We start from the raw sequence: 9872 nt of genomic DNA, 5'->3' as shown, positions 1-9872 counted from the left end.
CCCCCGCCAAGACACCTACATCCACCGGCCACGCCCCGTCAAGCAACAGCCGGATCCGACAAGATCCGGCTCTACCTCCCTGTCTCCCCCTCCTCAAAACATGCGCCTTCTTCCTCCCACTCCCCACGACCCCCACCCTCCTCCCGCTCCACCGCACGACCTCCCCTGCCTTTTGCCGTCAGGGCCGCCAAGGGCTGCGCCGCCGTCCGGCCCAGCCATCTCCAACACCTGGCGTAACCAACACCGCTGCTAAACCACTAGCAGCCGCGCACGCTGCCGTCCACACGGACCTGCGCGCCGCCGCCGTCCACACGGACCCGCGCGCCACCGCCGCTTTGTTCACCACCACCCGAGGTGACCCGGCTACCTCCAACCGCTGCCGCCCTACCGGATCCGGCGAGATCCGGCCGCCCCGCCATGGCTCGCCCCCCACCCGACGACCTCCTACTACATCAGCGCACCATGGCTCAGCTCCGACCTCCTGCTGCGCCGCTGTGGTCGGAACCACTCACCCCACACCCAGATCCGCCGCGGCCATCGGTCGGCATCACACCTGCTGGCTTCGTCCCTCAGCACCACCCCCATGGATCGGCTGCCCCCACGCCTTTCTACTGCTGACAAGCGGCGAATGCCCCTCCCTTCCCTCCCCAACCGGCAACCTACAGGATGCCCTTGCTGCTGGATCCAGTGTGTGCCGTGGTGTGCTCCTCCATCTCGTGGAGTTCGCTTTCCCCCCTATACTTGCCTTTTCCCGTCTCCATTGTTAACCAGCGAAGCCCTGCTGCACAAGGCACATGGACCATCGCCGACGACCCCAGCGGTCCGCCACTGCAGCTCGTGGGATGGAGGCCTGTGGAAAGATGCGGTGCGGTTGACGCACTGACGAAGTTCGGGATTTTTTTTTTGCATTTTCAGATTTCGCTTGGGCACAAAAATTGGTGTTCGCCTGGGTCTTCGCTGCGGTGCTGGCGTGCAGTGCTCATGCTACTAGCGTGCAGTGCTCGTGAATCCAGCGTGCAGTGCAGTGCGTTTTGGACCCTTGGTCAGACCTTGTGCTCTTCGATAGTCGCTGGCGTGCAGCTCGTCCCCCGTGTGACGTGTAGTTCTATTCTGCCTCCTAGGAACTGCACCTCAACCCATGTCTACTCGTTGCAAATATTTTTAAAGTTCAGTTTTGATGGTTTGCAGCAGATGGAAAAATATCACAAAAAGAAAAACAGTGAACTTAGACCAAGAATGCAATTCTATTGCTTGCTGCAGTTCACTTGGGTATCCATTGGAGTGCGCCGCGATGCAATATGGCAGCTGCCAGCTTGCAGTTCCCAGGCGCGGTGGTGCTGAGAGTTTCCTTGTGCATTTCGTATGCTTATTTCTGTGTTTTGAGAGGTTCAATACGCTACCGTTGTCATTTCCTTTTATGCATCGTATATGCATTTCTAAATTCTATTGTGAAGTGGACGATAGGTTTGTACAAAACGATGGAGTTCACTATTTTACTGCAAGTCAGTGCACTTGTTGTATTTTGGAGTTTGCCAAAACAGGGAAAGATATTCATGTGTTTATCGGCTCATAGAACAAAATGGAACAAAGTGAAGTTTTGTTGTAAAGGATCTTGTTACAGAAGTGTTGAGGTTCACTGTGTAAAACAAAAAATGTTGGAAAAATTATTTGACGAAATCCGATGTTATGACGTGTGTGCAGTTTGGTGTTGGTAGTGTGGCTGTTCATTTTTGGTAGTGTTGAGGTTCACTTACACCCAATAAAAATTAGGGTTCACTTATGCTGTAAAAAATAACAAAAAAGTAATGCGGTGCACTTCTTGATGGTGTTGCGGTTCGCTTACGCCCGATGTGAAGCACACTGCTTCCCATGTGAAAAAATTTGCGTCCAACAAAAGAAATCAAGTAGTCTACTAGCCCGTCTGATGCAGTGCGGTTTTTATTATAAAAGCAGTGCGGTTTTCTTCCTCGTCTTCAGAAATTCACATCCCACAAAAAAGAAATCATGCGGTCCGCTAGCCCGTCTGACGCAGTGCGGTTTTCAGTCTAAAAGCAGTGCGGTTTTCTTCCCTGTCTTTAAAAATTTATGTCCCACAAAAAGAAAACCATGCAGTTCTCTTACCCGTGTGACGCAGTGCGGCTTTTCGTCCGATGCAGTGCGGTTTTCAGTCGGATGAAGTACCCACGTCGATTTGGGTTTTGGGTGTCGCGAAAAACAGAGTGCTCGCATTTCGGTAAATTTGAAGTTCCTCTTAAATCGTAAAGAATTAGAGAGAGTGTTCTACATGAAAAAGTTGTGCCTCGTCGATATCTTTCCAACGGAATATCGTTTGAATCATTTCGACCAGTGGTTTGTAAAAATTTCGCAAAAAACGGCCGCTGCCACTCATCGTCCGCCACACGATTTTCAAAATTAAGTTAAAACCGTAAGGAATCTCAAAATTATTGCAACATATGAAAGTTGCGCCTCGTTCGTAGCTTTCCAACGGCGTATCACACGCCTCGTTTCGACAAACGGTTCAAAAACTGGAGCGAAAACAGTGCCGAAAATTTGAAAAAATTTAAAAAACAGAATTCCGCGATTTAGTAAATTTGAAACTGCTCTTAAACCGTAACGAATTAGAGAAAGATTTATATATGAAAAATATGCGCCTCGACGATATCTATCCAACGGCGTATCATTTGCTTCATTCCGACAAGCGGTTTAGAAAAAAACACGAAAAAATGCTTGCTGCCACACGTCATCCGCCGCACTATTTTCAAAACTGCTCTTAAACCGTGTGGAATCTCGAAAAGTGTTCAACATGTCGAAGTTGCGCCTAATCCATAGCTTTTCAATGGTATATTACACGCCTCATTCCAATAAACGGTTAAAAAATTAGAGCGAAAACAGTACCGAAAAAACACCGCGTGCAATTTTTTTCGACACGAAGTTCACTAGTCTCTATTGCAGTGCTCGTCGTCAAAATGATGCAGTGCGCTTCTGTTGAGTGTGCAGTGCCGAAGTGGTGTGTAGCAGAATAGACCGTCTATATGTATATAGGACAAATGTTTCCTACAAGCAGTGGTAGTTACCACCACTTGCGTTTTGTATGTTGTATGTAGTATCTGTCTAAACCGAGAGTATGTACGTGTAGTATGTAGTATATAATAATGATTAGGTAGTATATATACAAATTTTTAGGTAGTATATACCATGTTTTGAGTATGCTTTTTTTTACGTACAAATATGTACCTATTTCATAAATATAACTAAAACTATGGGCTCATATGCAATTTTTTTATGTAACTTGCTTTGAAATATCTTAGATATAGTATATGAATATATTAAAACGATAAAGTAGTATATATAGTACCACATGATAGTATATGAGACATATAGGGTAACTACCACCGGGTGGTAGGATGGATTTTCCCTCTATATATATATATATATATATATATATATATATATATATATATATATATATATATATATATATAGAGAGAGAGAGAGAGAGAGAGCATAAGAGGAGGGGAAGAGCATCGAAGAACAAGAAGAGATAATAGAGAGAGAGACTAAGTGGCGCCTCTCTATGGGCTCGGCTACAGGCCTACATCCCAAATAACGATTCAACTGACCGAATTCAAGGTTCAGTAGATTTTTACACGGCCCAAACAATTCATGGTAGAGCACGAATCAGAAATCAAAATCAACGGCTGAAAATGCAGCCCACCAAAAAATAATTTTCAGGTGACTTACATGGAGCTAAATTGGTTAAAATTAGCCATGAGGCTGCTAACAACATTCAGAAACCATCAAGGCGGTACAGAGTCCGGCAGTACAGATAGCATGCATAACTGTAATTATCTTGCATCTATTAGTTCCAGATAACATTTTGTCTAGTAAAAGATGTCCCTTGACCATGTGTTCGAATGCGGCGGCGAGCCGACCACAACTTAAGATCCAGCACTTTCTTCGCAGTAGAACGGTAGCTCTTAGCATGGGAACATAGAACAACAACATGCATTAGATGTTCGTCCATTGCTTTGTAGAGATCGCAAAAGTGCAATCCTTATGAAGTGTTGATATTTCAAGGGGGCATAATTTGGAAGAATACCTGAGAGCACACACGAACAAAGCACTTGAACTTACGGGACCACTTTGAGTTTACATAGAGTGGTCCATAACAGTTACTCACATTTGAAGTCTCCATTGTCGTCACTTCTTTTAGAGCATGACGCTCGTTCTGAGTCACAAGACCACGAAGGATGATTTTTCAATATATTCACCAAATCTATCAAGGCACCAAGCTAAGGTACTTCATGGCCAGGGACGAAACTATAGTATAGCCTCTCGTGTCAAGTGACACCAACAATTTTTAAAAATCCTTCGCTATATTTAGTTAATCGCTATTTTTTTTGAAAATGACACGATTGCCATAAAGTTGATCCCATAGGATCTCTTTTCCAGCTTCATCCATGTTCATGGCAGGGATGCCCTAGATTACTGATTACAACAATACTTCTCGCCATGTGAATGCCGAGTTCTTTTCAAACCAACCTTGCATTTTTTACCTCTATCTCCTTTCTCCAATATAATCAAATGTGCCACTAGTAATTTGGCCCACTGGCATCAGCAAACAAAGGTACCACTCAGTAAATGCTTCCACAGAAATTCCCACCTCTTGTTTCATAGCCTTAAATTTCAGCTAAATGGCATAATACTAGGTTGAAGTGGGTCTTTGATTTTTTTTAGCGGGGAGATAGCTTGGGATGAAAATTTGACTAAGTATCATTTCTATCATCATGATGAAGAGGAGATTGTCAAGATTCGTATTCACGCTTCTAGGGATGGGGATTTTACCAAGCAAACAATGGTGATCACTACAACATATTGATGTCATTGTGAGACTTCGGGCATATTACCAAAGAAAGCATGCCAAATCCAAAGATCATGTCATGCAACTGCCTCAAGAATGATGGTGAGCTTCTTAACATGACCCTCATATTGCCCTTGTAAACTTTTGGGAACTTCTTCCATCTTCAATGCATGCAGTCAAGAGATCCGAGCAAACATGGCCTCCATCTTGCTTCAGACATTGCCATGATCATCTTGGCGTCTGCGACAGTTGGTCCTTTTAGCTACGGATGTCCAAACACCATCATCATAATAGTTTATTTGTTTGTGGGTTGCATACCTTGGGTACAAGTGTACTGGCAGTGTCACTCAAACCCAGCGGCAACTCGCCCCCAGTGACGAACTCCAAGATCTCTGTCACCATATCCTCTCCAATGATCGACATAACAATGTCGTTTGAAAAAATCCGGCAGTAAAATCATCAACACCCGGTGACGAAGTCATCTAGAAACTGGAATAGAGATGTTCTAACTTCCTCCGTCGTGAACTCTCTCTCGAGACTATCATTCATTGCTTCCATCACTTGAGGGGTTACAAACTGCAATAGTTCATTCATATCACTGTAGCCTTGAGGGAGATACAAACTATGACAAAATTTCAGAATCTTTGAGGGTCGTGACAACGACAACTGGCAGTGGCGAAGGGAGGAGAGGGACACGAGACGACTAGCTTGTTGTGCTAACATGGGCGAGGGAAGAGAGGTGGAGGGGACGGTCGTGCAGCAAGGAGAGGAATGCATGCGAGGGAAGGCGAGAGAGGACCACACGCGAGTAGGGGCACGAGAGACGACACGAAAGATCGTGTGGCGGGCATGAGAAGGATTGGAAGGCTCAAGAGGAGACCAATCCCAGTTGTAATCGGTCGTCCGGTGCAAAGCGTCTTCCTGCCAATGGAAAGAATCATCTCAGGATTCCAGATTTGGAGGAGCTTTGGTGGAGTCGGCCGGAAGGTCATAGCTCTACTCTTTTTTTGGATGCCGATAACTGCCACACGTGTGGTATATACGACAAGCGCCCACACACCGTGTGTGGTGTGAGCAAGAGGCAGCCCACACGTGCTATGTGTGGGCGGACATTAGAATTTCCCACATGTGTGGGCACGGCTACTTCGTGCCACACACCAACAAGTACTACTCATATCCATCCCGCGCGTGTGGCACGAAGCAAAAATGCCCACACGTCCTGGCGCAACTACGTTAGGTACACCGCGGGATGACGAGTTAGTTGCCATCCTAATTGGCAGATGTAGTTGTCCGGAATGCATGGCAAGTGTAGTTGTAAAAGCATGGCAACTCTATCTGTTTTGGTTAACTATAGTTGTCATGTCTAATTTATGGTAGTTGCCGCGTGTAATCAAACCGTAGTTGCCGTATGTGATTAGTTATTTGCCACATATGGTCAAACAGTAGTTGCCATGTGTGTTTACTTAGTTGCCATGTGTGGTCCAATCATAATTGCCGTGTGTGTTTATTTGGTTGCCACGTACGCGCAACTGCAGTTGCCGTCTAGCAAAAAAATCACAGTTGTCATGTGTGTTTACCTAGTTGCCACGTTCGTCTAACTGCAGCTGCCATCCACAACGAATGAGTGTCGTGTGGGCGAAAAGTAGTTCGCCCATACGCGCATGAAATAGGTGGCTGGCTGTGTGGGCAGAAACTAGTTCGCCCACACAATGCAGCTGGCAAACAGCGTGGTGCGAACGTGTGGGCAAACTCTTCAACACCCACACACCAGTCCCGTCCTATGTGGCACACAAAATCAATCTTTTCGTGCCAAGATTCGTGCAAAAGGCACTGGACGACGATCGAGGCGTGTGGGCGAGTTGGGTAACGCCCACACGTGTGGGCGTTAGTGTTTTCGTTTTTTTTTTTCAGAAAAGTGCGGCCATCCCTCTACTCCACGTCCATTTTCCATGCCATCTCTGGCCAATTACACCGATGGGGAGACAATTAACTCTCCTAAAAGAAGTTCGGTACTCACATACCAAGGCACCGTCTCTCAGTTGGCCAACCTCTTCGGGGCTTAAATTTCTCGCCAAGCTCCAAGTTAAATGTCAACGATGTATGCTAGCTGCCTCAAGATCAAGTTCAGGCCCCCTTTTTCTGTACCTGCCCATTTCTTGAGAGGACGTTGACTACCTTTCCTATAGAAAGAGTAGCTTGGACGTTGACTATGTTGCCTGGAACACAAAACAAAGAAAAGGGACGCACGCAGACCTTTTCTTTCGACTGCGTGCAATTGGCAAGCAACGGGTTCGAGTTGAAAGCGCTCCACTTCCAGAAATGATTAGGAGTCTACGTCCATTGTTGGAGTACTGTTCAAGAGGACGGAACGATTCTTCTACTGAAGGTTCGATGTATGGGGCTCCAAATGAATTAGCTGAAATTTCTGCTCAAGCAAGCACGCAGGCAATGGTTGCTGGATGTTGCATCCGACGCAATGTCACTTCAAGTAGAAGTTGGCTTGGCCGCTGCATCTAACTCAAACTTATCTGCAACAGGCGGCTCATATATATCGAGTTCGTGTGATCTTTGCCCGTCGCTTTCATATCTGCCGAAAATCGTTTCGATCGGCGCAGATCATATCGCGCACACTGTTGGCCGCTGCCGGCGTTCGGCAAGGTCAAAGGGCCAACGCCCGCTTCAGAGTTGGGGCCTTTTCCAACGAAAAGCAAGAACTGTTGCCTTTTGGCTTGACAGCAACAGGCGCAGAAAGAAAGATAAGCATGACCAAATGGAATGTCGAATTAAATAGTGTTGGTACCTGGCGGCCCGCAGTCGGCAGTCGGCACTGGAACACAGCAGAGTAGGAGTGCGTGCTAAATTAATTAGAGAAAAATTACTTGTGCAATCATAAGATTTTTTGCGGGGAATATACAATCATTACTGGTTGAAGAGGGGACTAAGTTAAACTAGAGTGAAGGCTGACTTGTGTGGCTGTGAGCTTGGGGGTGCACATTTTAGTAGGTTGAGCTCATGTGCAGCAGCCGTCGGAAGAACGCTGGTGTTCCTTTTACGCGTCCTCTGTCAGCCAGATCTGCGAACGAGAACAAGGACTGGCACAGCCTGCGGTGAAATTATTATTTTGAGTTTCAAGTGCACCATCATTCATAGCCTCCGTGGTGTGATGTTTTCCCTGGAGTGGGCTTCTATCTTCTTCGGGTGGAGAGAAATGGGCGGTGAAGTGGAGTGGAGTGAGGAGGAACCAAACAATCAGGCGGCGGCACGCACCAGAGGGGCCCGGCGTTGGCAGTGGCGACTGGCGTAGGAGTGGGCGGCGACGCTGGCTGGCCAACGAAGCGAAGCAACGCATCGGACTCGCGTGATGATCTGCCGCCCCGCGCCGCAAAACGGCAAGAGTAGGCTCGCGGACGCCACCTGTCCACGGCTGAGCCGGCTCGACGTGGGCGGACACTGCCGCTGCGGCGACATGGCGGATGCGATTTCGCAGCCGCGCGTAGCGGTGCAGCGGCCGGTGTCCTGGACATTGGGTGTGCGGCGCGGGAGCCGGCCGGCGTCGAGGACGTGCCTACATATGCACGGGGAATCGAATATTCGTCCATTTTTTTTGAATACAAATATTCTTCCAATTTCAGGCCGTCCTGTTCCGATGTGGGGAACGGCGCATACGATGCCGCGGACGAGGAGACGCGCGCGAGATATTTACTCGGAATCTTCTCTCCGGTTCTACGTCGAGGAGCCACCCGCGTCCACGACGAGCTTTCTTTCCCGGTGTTAGAAGGGAGAGAGGGGATTGGTGAAATAGTCGATGTATTGCTTGAGCCTCATGGATATATATAAGAGTACAAAGACTAATTGGAAGTACAAAAAGGCAGGACCAAATCCTAGTCTATCCTATACTTCCTAATAATCCTTATACTCAACATCCCCCCGCAGTCACAACGGTAGCGACGCAGACGGTGAGACTGGAGAAGAATCCGAAGGCAAGCCGACGGACACCCCCCCACAGTCGTAATGGTCGATGCATCGCGGAGTTGTGGCTGGAGTGAAAACCGACGAGGTTGCTCAAGCAGGCGGTAGCCCTTTGTGCCGTTTGTCGATGTAGCCAAGAGCGTGGGTGGTAGAGCCGTGGTCGAGGTAGCCGTGCGAAGAATGTCGTGGTCGATGTCGAGTCGGGGTAGCCGGTGTTGAGCAAATCGCCGTGGAGCCACGGGCGCAAGAAGGCGCCGAGTTAGTCGTGGGCGCAGTGGTGTCGAAGTAGTGGTGCGCCCGAAAGTAGATGATGTTGACGACGCGTCGCGCCGGGGTTGCCAACCCCGAGGGCACATCGTAGACGAAGGCACGCGTCGGTGTTGCCAGCACCGGGCATGCGTAGATGGACGATGACGAAGTTGACGAAGCGCTGCACCAGGCTTGCCGGGCCTGGGGACACGTCGTGGACGAAGACGAAGGAGGTGGACGGGCGGCTGCGGCGGCTACGGGGGTAGCGGCGACGGCGGCCAAAGAAGAGCGGCGGCGGCGGCCTGACGGCGGCGGCGGCGGCTAGGTTAGGAGCGCGGCGGCGGTGGTCGAAGTAGGCGAAGAACCCGACAGCATGACGAAGACCGGCGCGGACGGTGGCTTTCCCGCGTCAAGGGAGACGGCGCAGCGCATACCACTGGAGGTCGACGCGCGGTGATGACGGGGTGGACCGCGGGCCGCGGCGCTATGGCCCGAAGGGGCGACGCAGCGGCGGCAGGCAGGTCGGGGCGACGGCGGTAAGACCTTGGGGCGGCGACGAAGACCGCGGGCCGCGACGCGACAGCCCGAAGGGGCGGCACGGCGGACGAGTGCGGGTCGGTGCAACCGCGGGAATGGCTTCGGGACGGCTTCATGGACCGCATGCCACGCTCGCTACGGCCCGAGGGGGAGACGCAGCGGCGGCGCGAGGGTCGATGCGGCCACGGGGACGACCAGGAGCGGACGACCTCGCGGCGGCGGCTAGGGTTTAGGATCGACTTGCGACTGATACCAT

The sequence above is a fragment of the Triticum dicoccoides genome, chromosome 1B, assembly GCF_002162155.2.
Source record: "Triticum dicoccoides isolate Atlit2015 ecotype Zavitan chromosome 1B, WEW_v2.0, whole genome shotgun sequence".
Classification (NCBI taxonomy): domain Eukaryota; kingdom Viridiplantae; phylum Streptophyta; class Magnoliopsida; order Poales; family Poaceae; genus Triticum; species Triticum dicoccoides.
This window is presented reverse-complemented; position numbering follows the sequence as displayed.